Here is an 8,099-nt window from a genome sequence, read left to right on the forward strand (position 1 = left end):
CCAGACATCCTCCTTTACACAAGTTCCCCCTTTTACATCCAAAAATATTTCACTGAGAAAGCGATTAGAAGGCCAAAGCAGAAGCAATGTAAACCACGTAATTCATCACCCAGTTCCTTGACAGGCCCCGTTGTTTGCCGAGGTTAGAACTGAATCAGGGTCAACACGCTCCACTAGTGCCTTATGGCTGGCCTCGGGCAGCCAGAACATACAAGAAATTCTTTGGGCACCCACCCCACGGGCTTATGGTACGAGAGTAGTTCCTCATATGAGCCCACAGCTAATTTACTTTAGGTACAAAAACAAGCCCTCCTAAATAATTAAAAATAGCCAAAACAGAGATCAAACAGAGATCATTGCTGAGAACAAGGAAGAATATTATGAGGAACTTGGAAGGTCTGCACCGGAATAGAGTTGTCTTAACATAGGGATGAAAACACACACTGCTCGGTCCCCCCGCCCTGTTCGGACCCCAATGTCCCCTGGAATTGACTAACAATGGTTTTGTGATTTATATGCTGTGCTTGCCAGCTCTCACCCGCGTGATCCAGGTGCAGAGCTTATGTAACTTTGAGCTATAAAAGAAAATCACATTTTCATTAAAATTGTCAGAGCCTTGAGCTTTGTCCCAGATACGCTTGTGTCTGATGTTTTTCTTGCAGCGCCGACGCCGACCCCCACTTTAGGACCCTGTCATGTTTGCTGAGGCAGGACCTCGGCAGCCTTGCAGATCAGCCGGCAACACCTCGATCCTCCCAGTTAAAAACTCAGTAGGGAGGAGCAGGTGGTACAAGATTTAGGAGCAGCGAGGGCACTGAACATCTGCGGTCCAGGCAATTTGTGTGAATACAAAGGGTGGCTGCTCAGCCATGAGTCTTACTTTCCTACTGTATTATTTCTCTGCACCAGACAGGTCCATGAGTCAGTAAGACATGAGTTAAAATTACATCAGATATTGTTAAAGGACATAATCTCTCCAACGGCTGGCTCTGCCGTGACCAACCCACTGGGGGTTCTCAAGAGCTCCTCTGGCTGGAAGGGCACCCGGTTAATGAGTCCATATGGCTACAACACCCCATATTTAGAGCCAACAAACCATCCCACAAACCCAGTCCTCTGCATCCAGCCTAGCCCCAAAGATAAAGGTAAATGGGACACCAGAACTCCAGGAGGTCCAAAGTGTCATGACTTTGAGACTCACTGGCCAAAATAGAGTTAGACCATCTCCTAGCAAAGAGAGCTTTGTGCCTTAGCTGACACTTCCTGTTGCTTCTACATCAATACCACCAGCCATGTTGAAACTAACATTAAAACCATTCTCAATCACACCACACGGCTCAGAAGCCAAGCTAACGGGCAGCCACCAGCAGACATCTGGAACATAGCGAAACAAGCCATCCCCACCTTTACCTTTTCTCCCATTCCTAGGACCCCTAGGGCCATTCTATTACTCATATTTGGGCCCTGCATTCTCAACTGCCTAACATCCTTAGTAAGCAAGAGAATTAAGACCATTAAGTTGCAGATGATTATAACCCAGGGTTATAAACAATCGGGCCTTCCTCCTGGTGACAACCAAGTGCACCTCAAGGTGGTCAGGGAAAAGTTCTGCTCCTCTACTGGACCCCATGATGACCTCCATGAACAGCAGGAAGCAGCTACAGAAGCCAGACCCCTCACCCTCAAAGCCCTCAGGAATAAGGAGTAGTATATAGACAGAGGAGGGAATTGTTACTAGGATGAAGTGTCACCCTTGATTAGCATTCATAACAGTTTCCATCCAACCTTTGAGCTGTGCTTGCTTTCAGAAACCAAGCACAGGAGGCCACTCACCACAGGAGCAGCCTAAACGACCACCACTGGGCACCATGTGCAGAAGTGCTGAGTGCAGGTGGAAAGCACCGAGTGTCAAGTGCAGATGGTGGCGAGTGCAGAGGGACCATCGGCACATGCCCAGGCCGTGCACCCTCATCCCCTATAAAAGAATCTCACTCACCTCCCTTTGGGGAGAAGGTGCCTTTAGGACATGAGTCCACCCTTCTCCATTCTTGGGCCAAAGAATTAAGTTCTGCTTTGCTTCATCAAATCTGGTTTTGTTCTATTGGTGTGAGTACCAGACAGCAGATCTGTTTTGGAGTTTCAGCCCTTTTTATTGCTGAGTAGGGTTCCATTTTTACAACATGCCAAAGGTTGTTAACCCACCGTACCACTGATGGACACTTGAGTAGTCTCCAGTTTGGTTCTATTAAGATTAAAATGGAATTACCAATGTATCAAAATCTTTTGGGAACATAAGTTTCTATTTGTAGTGAACAAATACATAAGAATGGATTTGTTGGGTCATGGGTAGATATATCTTAATTTCATCAGAAACAAACTCTTCTCAAAATGGCTCTGCCAATTTACATTTCAACAATCAGTGTTGGAAAGATCCAATTGCTCCATATCCTTGCCAACATTTGGTGATGTCAGGGTTTTTCCTTTTATCCAATTTACTGGGTGTGCATTATGTCTTTGAGGTTTTCATTTGCATCTCCATTATGACTAATAATTTGGGGAACTTTTTCAAGTCCAGTAAAGCCGTGCTTTGTGGTGAAGTCTGCGGCATTCTGGCACTGGCTTGCCACAGCCTTCGGGGTTCCTTGGCTTGTATCTCTGCACCACCCCCCCCCTTATATGGCAATGTCTCTCTCCTTGTGTCTGCTCTTCCAGTTTCTGCTAACTTCTGGCTGCCGGTTCCTCTGGCTTTCTCTGACGCATGTGTCTGAATTTCTTCTGCTTATAAAGGACTCAAATAATATGGATTAAGGCCCATATTGATTAAGTTGAGCCACAACTAAATAGGAAACTATACACCAATGGATCCACATCTAACTATATAATACATTTTCAAAGGGCCCTATTTACAAACAGGTTCACATCAACAGGACTGCAGATTAAGAATAACAGCACACATACACACACAAAAACAACAACCAAAAAAAACATAAAAAAAAAAAGAAGAGCATGTCTTTTGCGGCACTTAATTTATTCTAACACAGCATTCCTCTAGAATTGCTATAATTTTATCTAAGTTTAGGATTGTGATCCATCTGAAATTGATTTTGAATACAGTGTGAGTAGAGGTTGATTATGGTTTTGATGTGTTTTCTTGAAAATAAATTGTATATGATAGGGCTAGATCTGCATTATCTTTTTGTTCCATTTCTCTGTTTATCTTAAGGCCAACATTCTGTCTTGGTTATTGTACCTTTAAAGTAATTATTGAGGTCAAGTAGTGCAAATATTTCGACACTGTTCTTTTAAAGTTTGGGTACTTTATGTTTTGTTTTTTCTTTTCCATATAAACTTTGGATTCCGACTATCAATGTCTATTGTTTTAAAAAGTCATCCTGATACTGAGATTACATCAAATTTACATATAATTTTGTGAAAAAAATATTATCTTAATAATATTGAGTCTTCCAACTTATGAACATGGTATTTATTTAGGTCTTCTTATTTATTCTTCTTAAAACTTTTCTGAGTAATTTTGTTGTTTACAGATTATTCAGATTCATTTTACAAAATATATTCCTATTTTATTTTTTAAATGATATTGTAAATTTAATTTCCAATTGTTTCCTTCTTGTATATGAAAGATTTGATTTTTCTATATTGACCTGTCATTTTGTGATCTGGCTAAATTTGTTCACTAGTTCTACTAGGAGTGTTAATGCATGCAATCATGATATGTGGGAATTGACATTGTTTTACTTTTTTTGTTCTGAATTTTATCCCTTTTACTTAATTTCCATGTCTAATTGCACTGGCTAAGAACTGAAGTATATTATTGAAAGCTGATATTTGGAATTGTTCCTCATTGTAAGGGAAAACATTCAATAGTTTGTCATATTTATTACCTTTAGGTCATTTTTAAATATACTTAATGAGACCAAGATGTTCCCATTTCTGCCTAGTTTGCTGAAAGTATTTATCAAGGGAGAATGCTGAATTTTGTCAAATGCTTTTTCTGCACATATGGAAATGAACATATGTTTTTTCTCCTATAATTCCTAAGATGATTTATATTGATTTGGTTTATCCAGTGTTCAACCAATAGTATTTCCTCTGATAAAATCCCATGATTCATATTTTATTTTTACATTTATCCAGATTTAATTTGCTACATACTTTATTAAGGATCTTTGCATTTGTATTAATTGGGACTATAGTTCTGTAATTATTTTTTCTTGTATTCACTTTAGCTTTTGATATCACAGTTATGTCAGCCTTGTATAATGAGTTGGAAAGCACTTGAATCTCCTCTATTTTCTGAAAGAGTACATTATTCTAGTACTAGTAGTAGTAGAATTCAGGAGTGAAACCATTTTGGCTTTAGTTATCTCTGGGAAATGATTTTTTAAATGAACTCAATTTCTTGAACAGATGTGGGCTATTGAAAATGTTTTTTCTATTCCTTGTCAGCTTTGTGAAATATGTCATTCAGTAAATATGTACATTACATGAGTTGCCAAAATTGTTGGCATAAAACTAATATCTCTGTTAATTTTTTTATTGTCTACTGATCTTTCCTTCATCATATTGACAATTTGTTTTTTTCCTTTTATTTGTTTTTGTCAGTCTTGCTGGGAGACTATCACTTTTTGAAATCTTTATGAAACCAATATTCAGTTTGGTTAACATACACATGGCCAATTTACCTATCTATGCATTAATTTTTTTATTTTACAAATAACTGTTGTTCATGAAAACTTTGAAGGTACAGAATAGTAAATGTTTAAAAACTCAGTCAAAATCACTTAACCAGTTGAAAAGCCAATCAATACATTTTGAATGCAAAGATTTAAGCCTATTAAGATATTTATTACTTGTATAACATACTTTCTTAAACTCACGTTTATATTATGAACATTTAAGCATATAACGGAAAGTATAATATTTGATTATTTTCTTATTGCAGGTAATTTTTTCCATGTGTATTTTGACTATAAATTCAAAACCGTATTTTAAAAGACAGATAAAATTAATATGGTGTCAAATAAAGGACATATGAGATTACGTGATCTTGAAGTTCCCCTTCTGCTCTAAGTCTCTTTGTTGGTCTCAGGGAAGCTTCATCCACACAGGGGTTGCAGATGTGCCCCATGTTGGTCCTTGGTTAAGAATTAGAGAAGTTTTGATGTCTTTTCATAGGCTGTAGAAGCACTAGCACATCTAAGTTTATGATTATATTCAATTTCCCTTATATCTGTCCTTTTTAAAAACTGGTCTTGAAAACTACCTGTCTCCATCTTTTAATTGAACATGCATCGCCTTCATTTACTAAAATACGAACTAGCTCTTATCCCTTCTGGTTCTGATGCTCTCTGCAGGAGAGTCCTGTGCACGCAGCATGTGTCGCCTCCTCTCCCGGCCCTGGTGCCCAGCTTCCCAAAGGCCTCTGCTCTGGGTATCGGCCTTCATGGCCTGAGGGACACGGGGCACCCACGGGCAGAAGCCTTTGCAGACACCAGAAGTTACCGCATCACATCTAAGTGTGCACATGCATAATGATGGCTATCTCATTGAATATGAATACGATTATACCCTCATTGGTGATACAAGTTAGACATTCACCAGGTTCACAGCAGGATGAATGTGCCATCAAACAGGCAGCAGAAAATGCCAAAGCTTTGCCAGATCAAGAAGTGAAGGAGTGAATTCCTTTAATACAATTATTTGGGGAGGATTTTCTCAGGAAGAATTTTATCTTTATCTACTGCTCTTACCAGAAAAGAGTATTTGGCAGGTGCCATTGCATTCAGTTGCTGCTTTCTAATCCAGGCTTCATTTCCACGGGGTCCTATCCATGCCAATAATAAAGCTATTTCTATTTTCTGGTGCCACAGAGATTGTGATCCTTTAGTTCTCCTAATGTTTGATTCTCTTACTGTTGAAAGGCTAAAATCATTTGTAAACCAAGCCAGTGTAATTTTCAAAATCTGTGAGGGCAAGATGCACAGTTCATGTCACCAGAAATTAATGGATGTTGAGAAATATAGTGGGGAAGGACCTGAGATGGATGATTAGGGAGAGGCTGGGCTTACTTCTCTCCCAAAAAGCAACTAGGGAACAGGCAGAAACTGTCCAGAGCAACAGTTCTAGAGCTCTGGAGATAGGGGGAGGGGTGTGAAACTCCCAGGAGAGTGCAGGATGAAGAGTCGGAGAAGCTGCAGTGAGGAATCATGAGTAACCCCCACTGGCCCCAGCTCCTGGCATCCCTCCCCCACTCTCAGGGCAGAAAGCTTCTGGGCCTCCAGTCCCGGCCAGGCAGGACCTCCAGACTGAGAGGGCAGTGGGGGTGCACTCTCCCAAGAACAGGGCAGGGCATAGTCTATGACTTTGCTAGCTTTTGGCTGGTGAATTTGGATTGCAAGACTGGTACAACCATGCTACTGTCTGGAACCAATGGCTAAAAATAGCCTGTCTTCTGAGGGCTGAGGGGAATAGGTTGCTGAAGCCCACCATCTGCTGGCAGGTGAGAGAAGTGCACCTCCAGGAAGACTTACCTAAAAGGCTTTTTGGGTGACAAGGGCCATAAGCTGGGCAGACAAGGAAAGCACACCCTTGGGGAGCTGAATTAAAGGCTTCTGGTGTCTTTACCTGACCCTCACCCTGGAGCTCTGTGGAGCTGGTGTGCACCCCCTTCATGGCTCCCTGGCCCAGCCCTGCCTGGGTGATACTGATGAACCAACTGTCAAAGAAGAGCATTAACACAAACCCAACCAACAATGAAAGCTTTGATGAGAGAGAATCCGGACTTCAGAGGAAACTCACCAAGATAATCTGATGCGCAGCATCCGCAAAAATAACATGCCATACAAAGAAACAGGAGGATATAGCCCAGTCAAGAAAAAATTAAAAAGTTGGAGGAGAAACGGAAATTGGAACTAATCAAAGATGTTCAAACAAATCTAAACCAATTCAAGAAGACAACTAAAGGAATAAAGGATATTAATAAGACAATAGGAGAGCATAAAGAAGAATTTGAAAGTATGCAAAAAAAATTAACAGACCTTATGGGAATGAAAGGCACAATAGACAAAATTAAAAATATACTAGAGGCAAAAAACAGCAGATTTGAAGAGGAAGAAGAAAGGATCAGTGAGCTAGAAGATAGAGCATCCAAATTTGAAAAGACAAGAGAACAGATAGAGGAAAGAATCAGAAAAGTGAACAGGGTCTCAAGGAACTGACTGACAACATAAAGTGCACAAACATTCACATCACTGATGTTCCAGAAGGAGAGAAGGGAAAAGAGGCAAAAGGAATAGTTGAGGAAATAATGGCTAAGAACTTCCCAATTCTTATTAAAGGCACTGATATCCAGGCCCAAGAAGCACAATGTACTACAAACCAAATAAATCTGAATGGACCTACTCCAACACACATACTAATCAGAATGTTAAATGCCAAAGATAATGAGAGAATTCTGAAGGCAGCAAGAGAAAAGCAATTCATTACATACAAGAGATGCCCAATAAGAATAACTGCTGATTTCTCATCAGAAACCATGGAGGTGAGGAGGAAGTGGTATGATATATTCAAGATACTGAAAGAGAAAAATGGCCAGCCAAGAATTCTCTGTGTACCAAAATGGTGCTTTAAAAAATGAGGGAGGAGGTGGGGCTAGATTGTGGTGTAGACAGGTGTGGGATTTAGTGTGTCCTCCAGGTCAGCTAGCAAATAGCCAGGAACTGTCTGGAACAACTGTTTGGGGGACTTCCATGACCAGGTGCATGTTGTGCACCAACCTGGAATGGGTTGAAGGGTCAAGATTACAGCACTGAATTGTAAATAGTCTTCCACACTGTGCAGGTTGGTGCCCCACCGCCACCCCCTCCATGGGCACAGCAGCCTATCTCAGAGTCTCGCCCTGGTGGGAAACAGAAGCCCTCTCTACTACGAGCAAAAAAGGGAGAGCTCAACTAAGCTCCAATTGAAGATGTGATTAACAAATTTGGACTGCTGTTCCAGTTTGCTAATGCTGCCATTTTGCAAAACACCAGAAATGGATTGGATTTTATAAAGGGGGTTTATTTGTTTGGTTACAAATT

This window comes from Choloepus didactylus, chromosome 27, assembly GCF_015220235.1.
Source record: "Choloepus didactylus isolate mChoDid1 chromosome 27, mChoDid1.pri, whole genome shotgun sequence".
Classification (NCBI taxonomy): domain Eukaryota; kingdom Metazoa; phylum Chordata; class Mammalia; order Pilosa; family Megalonychidae; genus Choloepus; species Choloepus didactylus.